Consider the following 17,661-nt stretch of genomic DNA (forward strand, 5'->3'; position numbering starts at 1 on the left):
CTAGAAAATCTTGACACAATTGCTCCCAAACCTGCTCACTCCTTTCTCCCCGCTGTTCTCCACAAGCACCTTGCTCTCAGTCCAAGTGCAAGCAGCAGGAGGGAAAACTTACAAATCCGTAAGATTTGCGTATAGCTACCAAACAGAACATTTGAAACTCCTGTCAACTTTGTACTGAAATCTTTTCATCCTGATTAAGTCTACACAAAGGAAAGCAATCGGTTTTCCTTATAAACACATACACACAACAGTTTCCTTTTGGAAGATGTATCGGCTCAATTAACTTTCTGCTATTTACACATCCATTCAGGAGTTATACGGATAAGGGTGTGTGTGCGCATGTGCACATGTGCATTGTACGTGAGTGAGTGCATGTGTGTGTAGGCTTGTGCACTTTGACTAAACAGAAGACTGCTGTCTCTGTTCTACACATAAGTATAAAAAAAAAAACCAGATTATGTGACTTTCAACCAAAAGATGTCTATTTAAATCTTAACAGCACCCTGAAATTGATTTAGAAGAAGACTGAATGCTAACAGACTTCCCAAATGTGGTATCCCATCCTTGCCAGATAAATTGGTGGCTGGAAACTCTCTCTAAGGGACGTAACAACAGGTTTTTTCTTTGAAGTGGAGGCAAATTTTGCATAATGATTAAAACTGGTTTTTTCAAATTGTTTTATTGAGGTTTAGTTGATTCACAATATTATATTTGTTTCAAGTGTATGACAGTGATTCAAATATTTTATAGATTATCCTCCATTTATAGTTATTGTCAAATATTGGCTATATTCCCTGTGTTGTACAGTACAGCCTTGTAGCTTACTTATTTTATAGCTAGTTTGTACCTCTTAATTCCTTACACCTATCGTGACCCTCTCCGCTTCCCTCTCCCCACTGGTAACCACTAGTTTGTTCTCTAGGTCTGTAAGTCTATTTCTGTTTTGTTATATTTACTAGTTTGCTGTATTTTTTAGATTCCACATATAGGTGATAACATACAGTATTTGCCTTTTTCTATCTGATTTATTTCACAAAGCATAATGGTTTCATGAGCTCATATTTATTAAACTTCTCATCCTAGAAGCTAGCCGGTAACTTATAGTTGATGATTTAAATGCTGGACAGACTCCAAAGAAACACTGTCCCATGGCCTCCTCCTCCGATAACTGGCACCTCCAACACAGGGAACTAGGGATACAGTGAAATCTGAGTCTGGAAATCTTGGTCATGGTTCAATATGCAGCTTCAGGAAAGAGGAACAGTTTAAAGAATCGATGTTAATGTGAACTAAGGTCCTTAGGAACGAAGGACAGGGAAAGCTCTTGGAACCTCTAAAATGTTCAAAATTCAGTAATTTCCAACCCCTGTTATTTAAATCTTTAAAAAATCAAGATATAAATCGCATCCCGTAAGATTCACCCTTTTCAAATGCACAATTCAATGTTAACTCTTTCTACCACCTAGTATTTACTTATTTGTGACAGAAACTAGGGGTTTGCTGGAGAACTGCAGAGAAATTCCCTCATCACTGCTTGAGCTGCATCAATTTTGACTGTCCCATGTCATCATCATCTTGGGTAGCAGCATCCAGGACAGTCCTGAGTTCAAATTCTCTAAGTAAAAGGTTCTGTGACCTTGAGCAATTTCTGTGACCTTGGACAATTTTTCACAGCTCTTGGCCTCCATTTCGTCGTGGGTAAAATTAAGATAATCATAACAGCTGTCATCTTAACAAGATTGCTCTCCGGTTTAAAATGATGCCTGTTTTAAAATCCTGGAGTAGATCGCCAATAACTGTTAGGAGTAATGCAACAGAATTCCTTTCATTCAGAATTCAGTAATATTTATTTATTCCATGTCTGTTTGTCCCTGTCCCTATGTCAGGCCTTGAAGAGAGAAAGAAAGACAGAGAGAAGAAAGAAGGAAAAGGGAATGGAAAAGAAGGGGGAGGGGAGGGGGAGAGGGAAGAGAGAGGGCAGAGGTGGAGAAGGAGGAGGAGGAGGAAAGAGAGCAAGAACAAAAAGGAAAGAAAAATTAAGGAAGGAAGGAAGATGTCAAGTACATATCTTCAAATAAATCTAAGAAGGCAAGATTTTTGTATCAATATTAGAAAGTAAGGTTAAAAAATGTGAATGAATAAGTGAATGGTTTCAGTGCAAAGATTCACTTTTGGTTGGGATAATCCTGGAAAACTTGCCTTTATTATCATTTGAAGTATCGCCAGCTAATTTCCAGATGCAAACCATCGCTGTATTTTTACAGTGTATGAACTAAAAACCAAGAGACAGAATGGCAGGGGCTTGGACCAGGATAAGCATCTCAGCTCTAGCTGCTCTCCTGGAACCATCTGTCGTTTCTCTCCCAGTCTTTCTCTGTAAAGATTTCCCCCACTTTTTAATTCACTCCTCGGCCCCTTCTCCATTTATCGCTTTAAGAAAGGCTTGTAGTTCATTATGTGAAATGTCTTCACGTTGCCCATAAACTCTTAAGGGGAAAGCCAGTGTAGAAATGAAACAGATAAATAACTTTTAAAAATAAATAGAGTGTGCATATAACCCCAGTGGATTGGAAGACTATTTCAGTAAGTGACTAGGGAAAAGAATTTCCACAATGTCATCTGCTAACGCTAATGAGTTAATTAAATTAGAAAAATTCCACTGCCAAAAGCAAAAACATCCAATACGTGGGATGCTGGGGGAATTATAGACCTGCCACTAAATGCACTCTGCTGAAGCTTTTTTTTTTTTTTTTTTTTTTTTCCTTCGAGAAGGCCATGGAGAGCTACACTTAAAAAACCATCCAATTTCAAGAGAGTATTTTCCATCTGGGGCCAGTTGGGTAGAGTATGCTCTACACTCTGCCAGGCCTGCTGAGAGGCAATGTGACTTGTTAAGAAAACAGTTTATGAAAAGCAATGTTTTGGGAGGATCCAACAAAAGGTTTTAGTAGGATGTCCGCATACATTGCTAAACTTACTATTTCCATTAAATTCCTTTGCACACAAGTGAAAAACCAGAATGATTCAGGGAATGGATATAGTAAAATAGATCAGAAGCCAATGCAGTTTTGCTAAGGCTTTAGCTGGTAATTAGAGTATTCCTCACTACCTGGAAGCTCTTTTCACTTTATTTACTCTTTTTTCTTTTTTAACCTGCTTCCACAACTCCCCTGCCCCCAAAAATCCTGATGGGGAAAAAAATGCTAAAAACCTAGTAAATCAAAAATAAGGGATTAAAAAACCATCAGCAGGCTGAAAACAATAGAAAGAATTCTTAATAAACCAAAAACATAGAATATGACATTAAACACGTCCTAAGTCATAATAGGTGCCAAAATGAAAAATACGAGAAATATCTCAAAGATGTTCATCTTCTGTGATTCAGTGTTTAATTAAATTGAGTGCTATTAACTTGTGGGGAGGGAAGTGAGCTAAAATCTCTTTAAAAGTTAAACACTTGACGACCACCCACATAAACTGATAGCTAAAAAGAGTCAAGATTAGGTTTTGCTTTTGTGTGCATGTGTATATTTCTCTATGCTAGGTAAATATATGTATATGTGCTATATACACACCTATATTTGTATATATGGTCATTTTTTTCTCTTCTTATCATTTCTTCCTAGCTATAGATAATAACATCAAAACTTCTCATTCTTTGGGCTTTTTTTTTTTTCCAATGTGACGGGTTGTTTCTTTTTATTTAGGCTTGGAAGGCTCTGGAATAAGAGAAGTTGTATGGACCAGCAGATAAATCAGTGCTTCTCAAATTCAAGAGTAATAATCACTGGTGGGTCTCATTAAAATGCTGATTCTGGTTCAGTGGGTCTTGGTAAAGCCTGAGATTCTGCATTTCTAATAAGCTGATGCTTCTGGTCTGTGGATGGCACTTTGACAGTAAAAGATCTGAAACGTAGAGAATTTAATCTGTGTACATGTAAGAGTGAAATTTTAAGGATTTTCTCCCAAAGCTATGCTCATCCAGCTAGATGTTATGATGACTTAGTTCTTGACATAATCTAAGGCACTTCATGGACTACAGTGTCGCTCATGTACAGTGATTCTTGTGTTAACTTCTGCTCACACTTGGAATCCCAGATCTTGAGATTTAAATGCCTTCTTCTGGGTCCTCTCTTCACCAACCCACCAGTACAGTCACTGCCTCTAAAATAAACCTAACAAGTGTATTTAGAAATTTTTAGTAATTTCTTGAATCTACCAGTGACAAAGGCTCACATTGCCTTATTTCTTTCTTTGGTCCTATTGGTTTGGTTAGGAGAGCAAATTGATAGTGGGGACTTTTGTTCCTTACTGCAGTGGAGTTAGCTGTCATTTTTCAGTGGAGTCAGTTGTCATTTTTCACCAGCGAGGACGAGACTGGTCACTTTGTGCCTACCAATCACCAAGTTGAGGACATGTCTATACATTCCTGGATCCCAATGGTGCTTTAAAAAGTCTCACTTTTAATTAAAAAAATAAACAAACCCCCCAAATACATAAAGTAACAAATATTCATGTACCCACCACACATATTTAACAAAGCTAATATCTTGCCACATTTACTTTAATTAATCTTTTCTTTAAAAAATAAAGAAATAAACATTATAAATACAGTCACTGCCCCGTTAGCCACTGTCCTGTGGTAGGGAAGCTCCTTCTGTGCATGAATTATATTTTCACTATGTGTCTGTGTACCAAGAATGATACCCAGCACTGTTTAATGTGCTTTTTTAAAGATTATATATATATGTTATCATGCTTTCTGTATTCAGTATTGACTTTTGTTTTTCACCTAACATGACTGCAATTTTTTCCCACATAACATTATGACATCAAGATTTATCCATATTGATAAAAGGAGTTCTCATTCATTTAAAATATTTTAAGAATCTTATGAAATGGATTTGATGACAGTTTACCTACCCAATTGCCAAAAAAACAGACATTTAAGTTGTTTACAGTGTTTTGCCATTCACATTATAAACAATGCTGCTATGAACATTTTTGTTCATGCATCCTACTAAACAAAGGCACAAAAGTTTCTCTCTCACAGAGAACTGACTGGGTCATAGGTTACGTACATGTTCATTTACCAGGCAGTACCAAATTGCCCTCCCAAAACAGTTTTACTGTAGTAATTTATGCTTATGGAAGCAATGTTAAAATCTCTGTTTTCCTCTGGCTTTTTTACCGTATGATACAGCAATCTCACTTCTGGGTATATAGCCAAATGAAATGAAATCACTATCTTGAAGAAATATCTATACTCCTATGTTTATTCCAGCTATTATTCACAATAGCCAAGACACGGAAACAACCTAAGTGTCCACTGATGGATGAACAGATAAAAAAGATATAGATGGATAGATAGATAGATAGATAGATAGATAGATAGATAGATAGATAGATATCTGATGGAATATTATTCAGCCATAAAAAGAAGGAAATTCAGCTGTTTGTGACAACATGAATATACCTTTAGCATTATGCTAAATGAAATACATCAGACAGAGAAAGACTGTATGATATCACTTATATGTGGAATCTATAAAAGCCAAACTCATAGAAGCAGAGTGCACAATGATGGTCAACAAGGTCTGTGGGGTGGGGGAAATGGGGAGATGTTGGTCAAAGGGTACAAGCTTCCAGTTTTACGGTGAATAAATTTGGAGGATCTAATATAAAGCATGGTGACCATAGTTAATCCACAGTATACTTGAAGGTTGCTAGATCGTAAATATTAAATGTTCTCACCACACACACACAGAAAATGGTAATTACATAAGGTAATGGAGGTGTAACTAGCCTTATTGTGGTAATCATTTACACACCATCACATTGTACACATGAAACTTACACAATGGCATAGGTTAACTCTATCTCAGTAACACTGAGGAAAAAAGAAATGCTTGGTGATCTTTGTAACTGTATTACATAGCTGCCTGAGCAGATGGATGGAAGGCAGTGTGTCTACTCTACTTGATTACCATTTTCTATATACATTTACTCAAAGATCTTTGTATTAGAAAGAGCTACATCTGATAGGAAAATATTAGGCCAGGAATTATTCTTTCAAGAGTCTTGAGTCCTCCCTCTATTTCAGTGGATTTTCAAACTTTTTTCAGTTTTGTGTCACCTCCCCAACCCCCTTTACATTTTTTTCCTCTTTTTATTTATAATTTTTAAGTCTTCCTTATTAATATTTTCTCCTAATTACTCCCATTCCCCCATGAAATTGTAATAGCACAGACACACTGCATATCTGCTTCTGTACTATGACCCTTTTGGGGAACACAACCCATTTTGATTTTTAAATTTTTGGTCCAAAGAACTAGTTTTTGTCCCCATTGAGAACGTTTCAATCTAAAGATGTAAAATACTTAAAGGATTCTCAATTTCCTTTTTGGGGAAAGTCAACTTGGTTCTCTTATGTAATCAGTAAGACTTAATGACTCTTGACCAATACAAGGTGGCCATAGTGACAATGAGTTCTGAATTATTTCACTAGGTGCCCACTCATTTGATGAAGTAACTTATGGGAAAAGTGAGAAACTGTGTCCATCTGGGTAGTGCACAGCTTGTCCAAAAAGGGAAGCCAAAACCACCACGCAAGTTTACCAAACCCTTCAATTTTTCACGAGAAGCCAGAAATTCAGATGTTTATGTAAAATCCCTCAATTTAAAAATAATATCACTTAGATTTAAAAAATATATTTCACAACCCAAATAAAATACATCTCTGAGAAATGTGCGGTCTATAAACTACAAGTGTGCAAACTGTGATTATATGCATTCTCACAAACCCCCCTCCTCCTCTAAAATTTGATAATTAAAAAAAAATTTTTGAATGAATATAAAACTCCAATAAGATTGTGATCTTAAATACTAATGCAAAAAACTAAGGACAACAATGTGGAGGGATTTAATTTCCCACAACCTGTCTTTGTAAATAGAGGAAATCCAAACTTTCTGTTTAAAGATAAATTTTTCTCCTTCTATGTGAAGTCAAAATGTGGAAGCAATTATCATAAGTTATAGAATAAGCCCTGAAAGCATAAAGATCTTTTCTCCTTACTTTAAAATTAAAATACTACTAGGGTTACTGAATAATTTTTAGATATTGATGTATGCCATTACAGCACAAGATCGAAAAGTCTTTCCTTCAAAGACAGTTTATATATTTCCTTAATTTAACAGATTCTTAAAGGTATGTGAGTGTATACTTTTGTAATCTTCTGGTTGTCTTTGCTTTTTTCTCCCTTGTTAGTTTTAGAATTTCTGCCTCATCAACACAAAAAATAATTAAGGTCATGTGAATAATTTGATAGGTCACACGAATTAAATCACCTGAATTACAACCACATCTACACCTCATATTTTGTGTAGATAGTTTCTGTGGCAGTTAGCAAATCTTGATACATTTTGGAAATTCAAATTTAAGGTTCTATTACTAACTACCTACATATCTTCAACAAATTAAAATCTCTAGTCCTCAGTTTCCTCATCTCACACATAAAAGAAAATAAGTGATCTCTAAGGTCCCTTTTGGCCCTAAAATATGTTGATCTGCAAAGCAATTTAAATAGATTCAAATCTTTAATTTTTAAATTCATTGCATCTCTTCACTTACAGCTTTATTGAGATGCAATTCATTTATCATAATATTGACCCATTTAAAGTGTATATAGCTCAGTGGCTTTCAGTAAATTCACAGAATTTAGCAACCATCACCACAATCTAATTTTAGAAAGTTTCCAACATTCCAAAAAGAAACCACGTGCACACCAGTGGTGCTTTCCCATGCCCTCTCCCCCGTGTAGTTGCAGACAACCACTACATCTACATTCTGTCTCCATGGATGTTTATTCTGGACATTTTACACAACTGAAACCATGATGAGGGGTCCTGGCAACTGACTTCTTCCACTTAGCATAATGTTTTTGAGAACCACCCATGTTACAACATGTATCAGTACTTTATTTCTCTTTATGGTTTAATAATACTTCATTGTATGAATTACATTTATCCATTTTTCAGTTACTGGACATTTAGATTGTTTCCACATTTTTGCTATGAACATTCATGTACAATTTTTTGTATGGATATGTGTTTAAATTTCTCTCAGGAATATACCTAAAAGAGGAATTTCTGGGTTAAATGGAAGCTCTTAGATAATACCTTGAGGAACTGTCAAACTGTTTCCCAAAGTGGCTATACCATTTTACCTTCTCACCAGCAATGTATTAGAGTTCCAACTTCTCCACAACTTTGCCTACATTTATTATTGTGTATCTTTTTTTTTATTATAGCCACTCTAGTGGGTGTGAAGTACTATCTATCTCATCTAGTTTTGGTTTGATTTTTGTTTCCTTAATGACATAATGTTTAGCATCTCTTCATGTGTTTATTAGCCATTTGTGTATCTTCTTTGAATAGGTATCTATTTAGACATTTGCTCATTTTTTTAATTGGGTGATTTGTCACTTCATTGTTTAGTTATAAGAGTTCTTTCTTGTTGTTGTTGTTGTTGTTATTTTGGGGTGGTTGGTAATTAGGTTTATTTATTTATATGTATATTTTTAAATGGAGGTACTGAGGATTGAATCCAGGACCTTGTGCATGCTAAGTATGCATGCTACCACTGAGCTATACCCTCTCCACCCCACCGAGAGTTCTTTCTTTATGCTGGTTACAAGTCCCTTTGTCAGATATACTATTTGTAAATATTTTCTCCCATTTTGGGGGGAGAAAAAAGTGCACTTTTATGATAGTGCCTTTGATGCACAAATATTTTAAATTTGCTGAAGTCCAAGTTATCTATTTTTTATTTTGCTGTTAATGCTTTTGGTATCATTTCTAAGAAACCTACTTCAAACTAAAAAAGGATTTACTTCTATTACAGAAGTTTTATAATTTTAGTTTTTTATCCAGGTCTATGATTTATTTTGAGTTAACTTTTGTGTATGATGTGAGGTAGAGGTCCAAATTCATTCTTTTACAGGTGGATATCCAATTGTCCTAGTACTATTTACTGGAAAGACTTTTCTTCCCCCTGCAGAATTGTCTTGGTACCATTGTCAAAAATCAATTGGCAGATACAAACTATTGTGTACAGAATAGATAAATAACAAGGTCCTACTGTATAGCACAGGGAACAATATTCAATGGCTTGTAGTAACCTATGATAAAAAAATATGAAAAACCACATATATATATATGTATAACTGAATCACTATGCTGTACACCAGAAATTAATACAACACTGTAAATCAACTATACTTCAATAAAAAATCAACTGACCATACGTGTAATTGCTTATTTCTATGCTCTCTATTCTATTGATCTTTGTGGCCAGTCTTACATCAGTACCATGCTATGTTGATTAATGTAACTCTGAGCAGGTTTTGAATTGGAAGTATGAGTCTTCCAACTTCAGCCTTCATTTCAAGATCATGTTGGCTATTTTCCATAGACATATACCTTGTATTTTTATATGAATTTTAGCATCAGCTTATAAATTTCTGCAAAAAGCCAGCTGGGGTTTTGATAGGGATTGCACTGAGTCTGTAGATCAATTTGGGGAGTATTTCCATCCTAACAAAACTAAGTCTTCTGATCCATGAAAAAAGACGTCATCCTATTTGTTTACGTCTTCTTAAATTTCTTTCAACAATGTTGTGTGGGTTGTGATGTATAAGTCTTGCAATTTGTTTGCTGAATTTTTCCTGGGTGTTATATTCTCTTAGTTGCTATTATAAACATGATTATTTTCTTAATTACAATTTTGGATTGTTCATTGTACTGTATCCCTTTTGAGCTTCAAGATGAAACACTAGGTCATACTTCCATTATTCTAACTTTTTGTGTGTTTTGCTTTAAATGATGCACCTTTTTAGTTCTAAGTAATATATTTATATTTTTCTCTTTTTAAATTGTATTCTTATTAATTCATAAAAAGACTCACAAGAGTTGTATATAGTATATTTGAATGGAAGTTAAGCTGGATGCTTAGTCTAATCAATTAAATAATTAAGAATAAATGGCAACAGACTTCTTCATCTTCTACTAGCACTACTAGCACTGAACACCTACCGAATGCACAACACCAAAATCATCTTAGCGCCCACATTTGCTAAAAACACACTTATCCCTATCTAACAAAAAAACTGCATTTAACTTCCACAACCTCAGAAAAACAGTTAAAAGACTAACACAAACTAACACATAAATAAATACCTTCATCACTGCCAGCTTATTGCTTTCAATATTTGCATTCTTCCCATTAAAGGAAGCATTTCCCTTGACTGCCAAAACAAAAAAGAATAAATTTCAACTTCACTTTGGGGGATGCCATTCAAACCTTTTCAAAGTTGCCATCTTACCATTGTCTTTTAAAATTACTCTAATGTTGTTAAAAGTATAAAATGTAGTTGTACACCTTGGAAGAAAAATCACATAAATTTTCATTACTATGTCTTTTCCTGGCATGTATTCAAAAGAAAACATGTAATCAAAAGGAAAGAGTCACACCCGGTCAGTGGCTCTTGAAAAATCTGAGGATCAGAGGAAGTTAAATACACAACACCCTGGAAAAATATAAACATTTAATCTGCATACATTTTTGTGCACAGTTTTAAGGATTTATGATTACATTGCAGTCCAGCCATGGATAAATGGATCTCAGAGTAAGAACTTCCCATTAAATAATAGCTGAGAAAGATACATAACTGTTGCAGGTTTATATATTCCCTATTTACATTACCTATATATGTATATGTGTGTATGTAACACCTCTTCAAACCAGAAACTGAGCTCAGAGAAAGAAGAGAGTACTAAAGTCTGGGGCCAACTGAGTTCTGGGTACAGAGGCACACAGAAATGAGAGAGTTTGACATCTAATGTGTTTTAGACATTTAAAAAATTCCAGAAGTTTTGGAGCCAAAAGGAAGCAAGCTACCTTGAAAGAAGGTTGGTCCAAACTAATTGCTACCCAAGGCTATAGATAACATAGGATGGTGATCTGTACAGTAGTAGGAAAGAGTGTCCCAAAGATAGGACTTGGACCAAGTCATTTGCTAGCTCAGCTTTAGCAGAGGTGTGCCTAATTTTACATTGCAGGACAGATGCATCAGGTCTGGTAAGCCTTCCAGAGGCATCCACAAATCCTCCAGATGGAAAGGAGTACGCAGAGAAAAGGAGGAAAAGTTCACATTGGGTATGAAATGGGAAATTTAAAGTACATGAAAACTAATACTAAGTAGAGAACCAAAATTTTTAAAAATAGGGAAAATTCACTGACAAGTAAAAATAATGAAACAAACCAAAACTGACAATAAAGGAAGACATACAAATATGGCCAACAAGTACATGAAAAGGTGCTCAACATCACTAATTATCAGAAAAATGTCAATTGAGACCACAATGAGATATCATCTCCCACCTGTTAGGAAAAGTATTATCTGCACTTATAGTCAATTAATCTATGACAAAGGAGGCAAGAATATACAATGGAGAAAGCACAGTCTCTTCAATAAGTGGTGCTGGAAAAACTGGACAGCTACATGTAAAAACATGAATTAAAACATGCTCTAATGGCACATACAAAAATAAACTAAAAATGGATTAAAGACCTATGTGTAAGATGGAATACTATAAAATTGCTAGATGAAAACATAGGCAGAAGGTCCCAGGAAGAGAAGAGAGAGAGAAAGGACCTGAGAAAATATTTGGAGAGATAACCAAAAACTTCCCCAACTTGGGAAAGGAAACAGTTACCCAAGTCCAGAAAGCACAGAGAGTTCCACACAGAATCAACCCAAAGAGGAACACACAGGGGCACATAGAAATCAAATTGACAAAAATTAAGGCTAAGGAGAAAATATTAAAATTAGCAAGAGAAAAGCAACAAATAACATACAAGGGAACTCCCATAGGTCATCAGCTGATTTTTCAGCAGAAACTCCATAGGCCAGAAGGGAGTGGCAGGATATATTTAAAATGATGAAAGGGAAAAACCTACAACCAAGAATACTCCATCCAGCAAATCTAGTTTAGATTTGATGGAGAAATCAAAAGCTTCACAGATAAACAAAAACTAAAAGATTTCAGCACCACCAAACAACCTTTACAACAAATGTTAAGGGAACTTTTCTAGTCATCAAACTATAAGAAAAGAGGAAAAAAAAAAAAAAAAAGACCTACAAAAGATAGCTTTGGCAGTTCGGGGTCTTTTATGCTTCCATACAAATTTTGGAATTGTTTGTTCTAGTTCTGTGAAAAATGTCGTGAGTATTTTTACAGGGGTTGCATTGGATCTGTGGATTGCTTTGGGTAGTGTGGCCATTTTGATAATGTTGATTCTTCCAATCCAAGAGCACAAGTTATCTTTCCATTTCTTTGTATCATCTTCAATTTCCTTCATCAGTGTTTTACAGTTTTCAGAGTATAGGTAATAACCTCCTTGGTTAAGTTTATTTCTAGATATTTTGTTGTTTTTGATGCAATGGAAATGGTCATGCCAGTTATAAAATTCTGGTTTTTGAAGTAAGAAAAAAAAGTGTATGAAGGGCCAAAAATAGCAAAATATTCTTCTTTCCCATGGGTGAGTTGTATTCTGTTACATATATATATTGTGTCTGCTTTACCCATTCCTCTATTGATGTGCACTTATTATGCTGCCATAACTTAGTAATTATAAATTATGTTGTTGTTAATAGCAGGGTTTATATATCTTTTTGAATTAATTATTATTTTGTGGTTGGCTTTATTCCTTTAATAACTATGTAAGTTTAAAAAGCTAAAGCTCTAAACATTCTTAGAAACAATGAACAGTACATATATGTAAATTTTAAAAATCTGTGCAGTATATTGTGTATATGTATTTACATGCAATATATTGTGTATGTGCCATCAAATTATAACAAGTCTACCTGATAAAACTAAAAAATGAAAAAAAAAGAAAAAGAAAACATAGGCAGAACACTCTTTGACATAAATCACAGCAATATTTTTTTGGCTCCAACTCTTAAAGCAGGAGTAAAAGCATAAAAAGAATAAAAAATAAACAAATGGAACCTAATTAAACTTAAAAGCTTTTGCACAGAAAAGGAAACCATTGATAAAATGAAAAGATACCCTACTGAACGGGAAAACATATTTGCAAATGATATGACGGATAAGGGTTAATATCCAACATATATAAACAGCTCATACAACTCAACATCAAAAAAAACAAACAACCCAATTTAAAAATGGGCAGAAGAACTGAATAGACTTTTTTTTGAAGAGGAAATACAGATGGCCAACAGGCACATGAAAAAATGCTCAATGTCACTAATTACCAGGGAAATGCAAATCAAAACTGCAGTGAGATACTACTCACACCTGTCAAAATGGCTATCATCAAAAAGAACACAAATAACAAATGTTGGCAAGGATGTGGAGAAAAGAGGACACTTGTACACTGTTGGTGGGAATGTAAATTGGTGCAGCCACTGTGGAAAGCAGTATGTTTTAGTTTTTAAAAAAAACTCAAAAAACTAAACATAGAACTACTATATGACCCAGCAATTCTACTCTTGGGTTTATACACAACTCCCACCCCTAGAAACAGAAATGCTAATTTGAAAAGAAACATGCACCCAGTGTTTATAGAATCATTATTTACAACTGCCAAGACATAGAAGCAACATAGGTGTTCATCAATAGATGAATGGATAAAGAAGATATGTTATATATATACAATGGAATACTACTCAGCCATACAGAAGAATGAAATTTTGCCATTTGTAACAACATGGAGGGCATTATGCTAAGAGAAAAAATTCAGACAGAGAAAGACAAATACTATATGACATCACTTATATGTGGAATTGAAAAAATACAACAACTAGTGAATGAAATAAAACAGAAGCACAGATATAGAGAACAAATTAATGGTTACCAATGGGGAGATGGAAGCGGGAAGGAGCAAGATAGGGGAAGGGGATAAAAAATAAGGGTTATTAAGGGATAATATATGCAATCTAAAAAATAAACTAGTGAATATTATATATGCAATCTAAAAATTAAATATGAAATATACTGATATACTAAAAAATAAACTAGTGAATATTAAAAAAAGAAGCAGACTAACAGGTCTAGAGCACAAACTAGTTAGGGTTACCAGTGGGGAGAGGGAAGGTGGGAGGGGCAATACATGGGTAGGGGATTAAGAAGTGCAAACTCTCAGGTATAAAATAAGTTACAAAGACATATTATACAACACAGGGAATATAGCTAATATTTTATAATAACTATAAATGGAGTATAACCTTTAAAAATTATGAATCATTAAATTGCACATCTATAACTTACATAATGTTATACAGAAACTATAATTCAATAAGGAAGAAAATAAAGCGGCTTTCCCCTAAAAAAAAAAAGGGAATGTATATTATCAAAAAGGCAAAAATAAGTGTTGACAAGGATGTGGAGAAAAGGGAACCCTTGTACACTGTTGGTGGGAACATAAATTGGTGCAACCACAATGGAAAATAATATGGATATTCCCCTCAAAATTAAAAACAGAACTACCATATGATCCAGCAATCTCACGTCTAGGTATATTCAAAGGAAACAAAATCACTGTATCACAGAGATGTCTATACTCCCTTGTTCATTGCAGCATCATTCACAATAGCCAAGATATGGAAACAACCTAAGTGTATGTAGATACACACACATACACAACAGGATATTTATTACTCAGTCTTAAAAAGTAAGGAAATCATGCCATTTTCAATAACATGGATGAATCTGGAAGATGTTATGCTAAGTGAAATGAGCCAGATACAGAAAGACAAATATTTCATGATCTCACTTTCATAAGGAATCTAAGTGTCAAACTCATAAAAGCAGAGAATATAATGGTGATCCAGGGACTAGGGGGTGGGGGAAATGGGTACATGTTGGTCATAGGGTAGCAAGGTTCAGTTGCAGGATGAATAAGAAGTTCTAGAGATCTAATGTACAGAATGGTGATTGTAATTAATATTATATCGTATACTTGAAATTTGTTAAGAGAGTTGATCTTGAATGTTTCACTACACACACATATGCAATCATAACTATATGAGTTTAATTAGCTCAATTGTGGTACTCATTTTACAGGGTATATTGTATATCAAATATCACGTTGTATACCTTGAGATATATCATGTTTTATTTGTCAAGTATACTTCACAGCTGAAAAAAGAATAAGTAAAAATCAAAATATAAAAGTGGAATAGTATTCATAAAAAAGAATGAGAAATTGTGATACAAGAAGAGGCAAATAAAAAGCGCAAACAAGTGAGTATGAAGTAGGATCTACTATAAATCTAGAAGAAAATTATTGTCTGAAATAAAATACCATAATCAAGATAAAGTCTAACAAGACAGTCAGAGCAAATTAGTGAATTAAAAAATGATACTAATGAATCCACCTACAGTGAAGCACAGAGAAAAAATTAGAGATAAGAAAATTTGATTGAAAGGTTCTAAAATGAATCTAAGGAATTTCAAAAAAATGGAATAACATACGAGAAATATTCTAAGAAGTGATGGCTAAAAAGTTTTCAAAACTGAAGAACATGTGTCTTTATGACTGAAAGTACAGTGTAGATAAAAATAAATTCATAATGGCTGCAGAGATTCCTCAAAAAGCCCAAAATAGACTTACCATATGATTCAGCAATCCCACTCCTGGGCATGTATCTGGAGGGAAAACAAATTTGAAAAGAGACTTGTACCCTAATGTTCATAGCAACACTATACAATAGCCAAGACATGGAAACAACCCAATTGTCCATCGACAGATGACTAGATAAAGAGGTTGTGGTATCTATCTATCTACCTATCTATCTATCTATCTACCTATCTATCTATCTATCTATCTCAGCCATAAAGAATAAAATAATGTAATTTGCAACACGGATGGACCTAGAGATCGTCATTCTAAGTGAAGTAATCCAGAAAGAGAAATAAAAATACCATATGATATCACTCATACGTGGAATCTAAAAAAAAGAAAAGAAAAAAAGAAGACACTAATGAACTTATCTACAGAACAGAAACAGACTCATAGACATAGAAAACAAACTTATGGTTACCAGTGGGGCAAGGGGGTGGGAAAGGATAAACTGGGAGTTCAAGATTTGCAGATACTAACTAATACACATAAAACAGATAAACAACAAGTCTATACTGTATAGCACAGGGAACTATATTCAATATCTTGTAGTAACCTATGGTGAAAAAGAATATGAAAACGAATATATGTATGTTCCTATATGATTGAAGTATTATGCTGTACATCAGAAATTGACACAACATTGTAAACTGACTATACTTAAATAAAAAAAGAATATGAAAACATATGTATGTATGTAGATGTATGACTGAAATATGTTGTACATCTGAAGTTGACACATTGTAACTGACAAAACTTCAATAAAAAATAAATAAAATATTCATATCAACATCTACAAAACTATACAAACACCAAGCTAAAGAGGAAATCCTAATACTTAACTAGAGATTTTTTCAAAGTGACATATAAATGAAAGTCTGTTAGACAGCTGGACTGTCAACATATTTCTAGTTGGCAAAAATAAATGCCTGGACACAAGAGAATGATGCCTTCAAAGTGTTGAAGGCAAGTAACTATGAACCTAGAATCCCAAATTCAGCTAAAATACAATCCAGGAATGAGAAAAGGTTAAAACTCTTTAGATTCACCAAAACAAAAAAGTTTACCTTCCCCAGATACTCACTGAAAAACTACTGAAGGATATTCAAAGTTTATGATTTTACTTTGCTATAACTTTTAATTACAAAGAGAACGTAATAATAGAGCAAATTTAACAATCAAGTTACTTTTTTGAAAAAGGGAAAGAGAAAAGTAAGAGAATTTAGCTGAAGTGGGGAATTATGTAAATGAGGACAAAAGATGAGAGCCACAGCCACAGAGAAAATAGTCTAATATAGCAAAAGAAATTAACTCAAAGATGATTACAATAAAAAATGTTAAATAAGCTTTATGTAATGTATGTTAATTACACCATGATCCTTTAAACTATTAATATCCTCATGCATCCTTGTGAAAAGTCTTTGCCAAAATTATTTAAAGAAACTTTCCTACATTACATATAAAACGTAGCCTAGAAATAGAAAAAGTGTCACAGCTATCTTTATCTTTAGTACCTGGCTTTTTACTCAGCAAATAGTAGGCAGTTGATAATTTTCTGTTGAGTGAATATTCGCAGGAAACAAGAAAAAGAGCAGTAACAAAAGACTAGTATCACTGTGCTGTAACTGATGCTGACTAAGAAGTAAAGGACATTTTACAAACTTATTGGGTAACTCACAAAACGGTTGGGAGGGCCGGGAACTAGACTAAAGACTAAGCTTCCAGAAACAATCCCCCAAACCACACTGCAGAACTGGGCTGATGAGGAAACCACAGCCATTCCCTCCAAACCCAGCTCCCCCCACAGCCGCTACTAAAATCTCACCATTCCTGTCATCACCCATTTAATAAAACGGAAAGCTTGGCAAAGGAATGGGTTGCATGCTTTACTCACTTCAGGCATGATTTCTCTCATATAGTATATATCTGGTTGGTGGAGTTTAAGTCATACA

At 34.3% G+C, this 17,661-nt stretch overlaps 1 protein-coding gene across 7 annotated transcripts in view; it reads right to left on the reverse strand.

Annotated features, from left to right (window-relative positions):
- NCKAP5 (NCK associated protein 5) overlaps nucleotides 1–17,661 on the reverse strand; it is a 918,990-nt gene that overhangs the window by 793,336 nt on the left and 107,993 nt on the right. The window contains exon 2 of one of the 7 annotated variants that reach the window (XM_045508838.2): nucleotides 15,701–15,735. The exons of the other annotated variants lie outside the window; for them this stretch is intronic. The gene's annotated coding sequence lies outside the window, so the exon portion shown is untranslated. The remainder of the gene's footprint in view (nucleotides 1–15,700; nucleotides 15,736–17,661) is intronic. 7 annotated transcript variants of the gene reach the window in all.

The sequence above is a fragment of the Camelus bactrianus genome, chromosome 5, assembly GCF_048773025.1.
Source record: "Camelus bactrianus isolate YW-2024 breed Bactrian camel chromosome 5, ASM4877302v1, whole genome shotgun sequence".
Classification (NCBI taxonomy): domain Eukaryota; kingdom Metazoa; phylum Chordata; class Mammalia; order Artiodactyla; family Camelidae; genus Camelus; species Camelus bactrianus.